Source organism: Palaemon carinicauda, chromosome 9, assembly GCF_036898095.1.
Source record: "Palaemon carinicauda isolate YSFRI2023 chromosome 9, ASM3689809v2, whole genome shotgun sequence".
Classification (NCBI taxonomy): domain Eukaryota; kingdom Metazoa; phylum Arthropoda; class Malacostraca; order Decapoda; family Palaemonidae; genus Palaemon; species Palaemon carinicauda.
In genome coordinates, this window is record NC_090733.1 from 48,710,030 (window position 1) to 48,718,162 (window position 8,133).

An 8,133-nucleotide genomic window follows, 5' to 3' on the forward strand; every position below is an offset into this window, starting at 1 on the left:
ATTATTATTATTATTATTATTATTATTATTAATTACTAGGCTACAACCCTAGCTGGAAAAGCAGGATGCTATAAGGCCAAGGCCCCAACAGGGAAAATAACTCAGTGAAGAAAGTAAACAAGAAAATATACTAGAAGAGAAGTTTAAGAATAATGACAGCAAGTAAAATAAATCTATTATATATAATCTATAAAAACTTCAAAATAACAATAAGAGATATACGGTAGAAGTGTGTGCTCGAGTGTACCCTCAAATAAGAGAACTCTACCCCAAGACAGTGGAAGGCCATTGAACAGAGGCTATGGGACTACCCAACAATGTTTTGATTTTGGAGTGTCGCTCTCACAGAAGAGCTGCTTGCCACTGCTAAAGAGTCTCTTGTACCCATACCTAAAGGAAAGTAGCCACTGAACAATTACATTGCAGTAGTTAACCTCTTGAGGGAAGAAGAATTGTTTGGTAAGCTCAGTGTTGTCAGGTGTACGAGGACAGAGGAGAATGTGGAGAGAATAGGCCAAACTATTTGGTGTCTATGTTGGCAAAGAAAAAATCAACCATAACCAAAAATAGGGATCCAACGTATAAGGCCCAGTACACACTATGATTCATGATGTGTGCAGTATTGATGGGCCGGCCGAGGGCCGATTTCTGACAGTTGCCAAACCTGCGGTTAACCATCCAAATTTGGCTACTTTTGCCGCGGGCTATAGAGAGGTGCCGCTACTTGCCTGAAAATGACCGCGGCACCAATAATCTAATATTTATGTTGTCTTTAGAAATGGAATTTCTTTCATTATAATTTCAAAGTTGAAATATAGATCGTTATTCTATCTTAAATTTTAATAGTTCACAGACAGTTTAAATTAAAGCATAAAATAATAGCACCCTAGGGAACACGATGGCTGTCCATTTTTAAGTGTGGATCGAACCCTATCCCAGTGAGAAGGACTGAAGTTTCACTTTCAGTTGGCAAAACAAACGGAAAATTGTATGCAACAGAAATGCTCTCTGAGATCCTGTTATTATACTTTATGTAGAATTCTTAAAGCCGATTTTGGGAGAGTTTAATAGTCAACAAATTATTTCAGGGCAAAAAATTTCTTGTTTGAAGCTGTTCGCAGATTTATAATATTTTTTCAAGTGCCTGATACAACGTACCATTAAACCAAGTGTACTTAGAAATACAGAATATTTGACTAATTTGAATTGCGAAGATGGCAGATCTGGTAGCACTTTTTTTTTTCTTTTCAACTCAGGTCCTGGATTGATTCTAATGCAAAGATTGAAGCAGGACGGAAATGCACAACCTTTTTAAGAGAAGCTTTCAAGCAGGTAGCAAAGCACCTTCCAAACAATTTAGACATTCCTAAAAATATGACTTTGCTTAATCCAAAAATTGCAAAAGACGCAGTCAATCCAAAAGTGACAGAATTGTCAATCATTTACACCCAGTTTAAAGGTGATCTGTCAAGTTTTAAGACCGAATGGAAGCAAGTAATTGAATATTGCCTCTATAATTGTTCTAATCTTTTGATGAAAATTTTTTTTGAAAACTTGTTATTATCCTGACAGACTAAATTAATGCAATTATAAATTTTTAAATTAAAGAAATGTCCTTTATCTAAAGTAGGGATGTCAATATTCCTTGATTACCTCAAGACTTATGGGATACTATATCGCTTCTTCTTTTTTAACACTTTTCTCTCGTTTTACACTGCATTTAAATCTTGGGACATGACCTCTCGACGGCAATTTTGTATATAAGAAGTGCCATCAAAACGGAAGTAGGACAAAAAAAGCCAAAATTCAGATTTTGAAACAATGATTAAAGCACAACAATCTAGTTCATTTTATGATCATGTTGAATGCTCATGTTAATATTGTTAAATTTCATTCAACTAGTATTTAATTTTGCAAAGACATACTGATTTATTTTATGTATTTAATGTATATATATATATATATATATATGTATATATATATATATATATATATATATATATATACATATATATATATATATATATATATATATATATATATATATATATATATATATATATATATATATATATATATATATATATATATATATATATATATATATATATATATATATATATATCGTTATTTTACTTTTCTTAAAAAGAAAAAAACTTAGTTGATTGGTTTTGATTTCTCCTCTAATTTATATCTATGAATGATCAAATCAAGATTTTAAAAGCAATTTAATAATAGCTAAATTGCTACAATTGTGCTACTTTTGAAGGATTGCCGTGGCTTTTGAGGTTTTGTATCGTGTTTGCTCGGCTCCCCAGCGCCAATGGGTTAACTCTGTGTCTTCCATTGAGTGGACTAAGACCAACACTTCATTTTATTTTTATACCAATTTTAATCATAATAATAGTAATACTTTTAATAATATTTTTTACTTTAATAACAACATAAATTCTATTAATTTTAATAGTAATAACAGTAGAGTCTCCTGGTAGAGATTATCGGGATACATACTCTTTCAATGCAAGCTGAACTGCAACTAGGCAGGTAATAAAGAAACTAAATAAATCGCAATGTGTACATTACTTTATATATCTATATCTTATCTTAGGTCTCTGATTTCACCAAATTATATCTTGACTGGAGAGATGCCATAGACATATCAGACAAACACAGCCTGACTTCAGTCCAAAACCAATCAATTCAAATGTTACCCACAGCTTTAGAACATTGCTCGCCTTCAGCCTCGACTAACCGTCAAAAACTTTAAGGTACTGGAAAATTAATCGTTTTGATAACGTGACATGAAGGATAAGTTTCTTTTTTAGTGTGTTTTTTTCCCTCGTTTATTTTCATTGGGACTATCATCAACTACCTTACATTCGTTTACAACTAGGTCAAAAATAGTTTTTTAATGGAAATAAGAATCTATTTTTCAACGTTATATAGGATAAATTTCTGTTTATGCATTCAGAGGCAAAACGAAATGAAATTGGTGATTTTTCAAATGAAAAGTACAATTATTTTCTCAAAATTTATATTTCATAAAATTTCTTACTCAGCATCGTATAAATGTACCTTCTCCCAGAAAAAAATAATTCTGATATTAGAGAAAACAAACTAAGAACAGATTCAAAGTTAATGTTATAACATCAGAAAAACATATGGAAAAAATAATCAACTCACGTGCATTACCATACCTCCAGGGAAAAAGTATCAAAATTCCTCAAAGATATATTGAAATTGGAAACAAAACTGAGAATTTTCAGTTTTGAATAACGCATGAGAAAAAGCTTTCATGAAAAAATAAGAAACAAGTAGAGAGTTTTGGAAAAAATAATTCAGGCTCCATAATACAAAACAGTTATTTTTACTTACGTTGTAAAGCTGATTTTCATGAGGATGAAATGTTCAATTACTTTAGAATTGGCATCATTATGCTTTTTCTGTCCATGTATGCATATATACTGTATATATATATATATATATATATATATATATATATATATATATATATATATATATATATATATATATATATATATATATATATATATATATATATATATATATATATATATATATGTATATATATATATATATATATATATATATATATATATATATATATATATATATATATATATATATATATATATATATATATATATATATATATATATATATATATACATATGTATATATATATGTATATATATATATATATATATATATATATATATATATATATATATATATATATATATATATGTATATAAATATATATATATATATATATATATATATATATATATATATATATATATATATATATATATATATATATATATATATATATATATATATATGTATTTGGGCACAAGCCATGTCGTCCTGATGGAAGTTCCTAAGGTAGCTTCTAAAGGATATATTATATACTACAGTGATATTCCCAGAGAATTACCCTTCGGGTCCCAGAATTCTAACTCCTGGAGCGAATATCCTTAAATTTTCTCAAGGATATCGCGTATATCAGAGGACGTATTCTTGACACGTCACCTAGCAATCTTCGCCCCGAACAGTATTAACGCTTCGAGGGGGGGGGGGCGTAGCAAAAGAATAGAAGGGGCCGTAACAAGGTTACCCCCGTTCCCGTACTACTATTGATAACCACTCCAGCACCATTCCCAGGATGGCGGACATTCCTAATTTTGTGGCGATTTTGCTTAGTGGTGTTCCCTGTTGATCTAACTTTCCGATAGATTTTCAAGGATTTCTTATGCATTCTCCGATTTCTTTCGCCTTTGGAAAGTTGAGTATTGGGTCTTTACAATGAATAGTTTTTTAGCTTCCTTTTCACAGTGAAATTTGAGTAATTTATTGTGTTTAGAGGTAGCCTGTACCGGAGGCACTATGAGCGCTGTCGTTCATTGGGCATGTAATTTAGTTAGCAGAACGACCTCCCGGTTTTTAAATAGTTTCATATTTCATTAATTGATTATTTTATTATGTAGCTATTTAGGCAATATATTCTTGTAAAGATATTTACATTGTGCATATTTTTCCTTTCCATGTCGATCGTATAGGTAGAGTCTCGGTGAGTGAGGTAACCGAGATCTTGTCTCGCCTAGGTTTCTATCCTAGGCGTGTTATTATACGTTAGACACTCCCCGGTTACCCTTATGTACGGTGATTTCAATTAGGCAGAGATAGATATCTCTTTTAATTGGATGAACTTTACCCCTCTCAAAAAGGGAGTTTAAGGTTAATCCTTCTTCCCTCTGAGCGTAGCCTCTGGCTACAACCTTAGCGGGTCGGCCTCAAATTTTTAATTCAGGCATGACTTTCCTACGGTTTTTCTGGCCTTCCTCCGTAACCGCAGATGCAGGTTTTTGGGGTTTTGCCCAGAATCTCAGAGATTTTAGTCTGTGGTCGGTAGCTTCCTCGCAAGTTAAATAGAATTCTTTTGCTACGTTAGGCTACCGACATAGGAGGCTAGACCTCCCTAGGCCACTCCTGAAGGGTCTGTACGATATGATCCTTCTTCCTGTGACCTAGCAGACTAGTACTGTGTTAGTGGACCCTTGGCTGATGAATATTTTCTTCTCATGCTTAGGGGACACTGGCACTTCAACCCCGTTTCCTTTCCTTTCAAGGTAGTGGCGAGGGTGCTACCAACCTCTTATTTGTATTAATCTATCCCTAGGCTAAGGAATAGAATTCTTTAGCTGCCTGGGGTAGTTCTAATACAGGAACGGAGTTGTTAGGTGGGGCAGGACAGGCTAAGGCCTGCTCCTGCTGTACCTTTCTCAGGACCATCTTTCCCTTCCCTTCTATCCCTTTATGTTGGCGATCCCGGCAACCTTACTGTTACCGGTGGGTTGCCAGGATCAACCAGACTCGCCATCTTTCAGTTAATAGCTGCTGGCCGGCAGTCTTAACTTCTGTCGGCCGGCAGTAATGACAGCTGTGAGCTGCTGGCCATTTTTGTTGCCGGCCGGCAGTAAAGACTACTACCGGCCGGCAGTAAAGACTGCTGCCGGCCGGCAATCATGGCTGCTGCCGGCCGGCAGTCATGGTGACTGCTGGCAGGCAACTAGGGCAGCTGCCGGCCGGCAGCAGCTGGCCATGTTGGCTGTAAGTGGGAAGTCCCTTCTGTTTATAAAGGTTCTTCAGTTCTTTCTTGAACTGCTAGCTACAGTGGCTACTGCCGGGGTGCTGCCTACCAGGCCGGCACAGAATGGTGCCTGCTCAACCGGCAGCACGCCGACTGTACTAGTACTGCCGGCCGGCAGTACTGGCCACCGGTGCCGGCCAGCAAGGTTTAGACAGATCCTTGCCGGCGTCAGTACTGTAGCTGGATGGAAGCTTGAATTTTATATTCTATCCTTCTATTTGAACCTTCTTTCTGCAGAAAGTAGTAATAGTAGACTTTTACATCCCTTTTACTGTATATGTATACAGTATTAGGTAACCTATTCTCCATGCTATCTCTTTTTCTTTTGGCTAGCAGGTTAGATGTGCTAGCATTAGCTAGCTATGCTGACGACATGCTGGCTGTACTACAGTATATGTTTATACAGGTAGTTAGTATTTTACAGTATAGGATATACTGTAAATATTTGAAAATCCTACCCAAATATTTGTGGAACCCAATCTCATATTGAAAGTGTACCAACCGTGTTTCACACAATTGTACATAATTCCTTTTGTATATATTATGCTTGTATCTTCGCTCTTCCCTCGCACTAAAACGAACATGAAAATTCATGTCTGGTTTTTCCTCTGTGATATTGTCTGTCTTGTGAACTTGTTATGTCCTGTTGCCTTGAGGTTTTGTATATAAGGAGAGTGTTCCACAATAATATAACTCAGTCGTTTCCAATCTGCCTTTGAGTTCACACCCTTACTCGGTGCAGTCACATTGGTGACCCCGGAAGTCGACTCGCTCCCACTGCCTTCCAGCCCCACCTCCCTCGCCTCTCCATCGTTGGTACTATGACGGGGACTACATCAGTTGGCGCCGCGGTCGCCCCATTGAAACTTTCACCGTTCGCCACCGGAGAGGCGTTTGCTTGGTTTCAACGCGCTGAAGTCCACTTTCGTATCAGGGGCGTGACTCGCTCAACCACCAAAGCGGATTATGTTCTCGCGGCGATACCCGAGGACACCTTCCCAGAAATATCCGACTGGCTTTGTGAACAAGGAGACACCCCAATAGCGTATGACGCCCTCAAATCATACCTTCTGCAGCAGTACTCGCCGTCGCCAGCCGCTCGTATAGCAAAGCTTTTTCAGCTCTTGCAACAACCGTTGGGGGACCAAAGGGCTTCGCTTGCCCTCAGGGAAATAACCAGTATCGCTCGCCTTCAACCTGCCGCAGACGGCTCTCCTCGTGAGGTGAACCTACTCCGTGCCCTTTGGATACGCCGTTTACCTGAACCTGTATGCGCTGCCATTCCCGATGTCGATAGTTTACCCATAAAGGACTTGATGACCAAAGCCGACGCCCTTATGGACAGCCACTTCAAGACCTCCATCAACGCCTCCACCCCTGACGACGAGGATGCCTATTCAACGTCAACCGAAGCTGACATGAATGCCGTAGGACATACACGCCTACCCCATGACGTGCCGAAGCGGCGACAGAGCCGCCCACCACCCACCAATCGCTCGCGCCCCAACGAACGACTTCTACAGCCACTTACTACCTCCCATCCGCCACAGTTTTGCTACTACCACTTCAGATTTGGGGCAACCGCGAAGAAATGTGCCAAAGATTGTCAGTGGCCAAAAAACGTGTAAGCAGGCCATCGCTTGTGGCGGTGGCCTCCCATGTTTCTAATCTTTTCTTTTTACAGGATGCAGGTACGGGCGTGCGATTTTTGGTAGACACGGGTGCTTGTCGTTCTCTTTTGCCAAGGAAACTCTTCAAGGCACAACGTAGTCTGTCTACATCTGTCGACGTCCGCTTGGTAGCTGCCAACGGATCTGCGATACCCACCAACGGTTACGGGAACCTCACATTATCATTCGGAAACGGTAAATTCAATTGGAAGTTTCTCGTTGCTGACGTCACAATGCCAATCCTCGGTGCGGATTTCCTCTCTCATTTCCACCTTCTGGTCGATGTCGCCCACCGACGATTGGTCAACGCAGACTCGTACTTGTCGACACCTCTTCAACCCGCCCCCTCTAACCTCGCTCTCCACATCAGCGCACCCATGGATGCCTACGCCCACCTCCTCACGTCGTACCCGGAAGTTTTCCGTCCAGAACTTCGCCAAACGCCCACGGTTCCTGCCAAGCACGGATTTATCACCATATCAAGACGACGGGACCCCCAGTCTTCGCAAAATTCAGACGTCTGGCACCGGAACGATTGGCAGCCGCCAAACAGACGTTCGCCGAAATGGAGAAAATGGGCCTTTGCCAAAAGGCCTCCAGCCCATGGTCGTCACCCTTACACATCGTTCTGAAGAAAGACGGCTCCCTCCGTCCGTGCGGGGATTAGAGGCGCCTGAACATGCAAACAGAACCGGATCACTACCCCCTCCCAAACATTGCCGATGTAACCTCCTACCTGCACAAAGCGAAGGTTTTCTCTACGCTCGACCTCTTGAAGGGGTATTATCA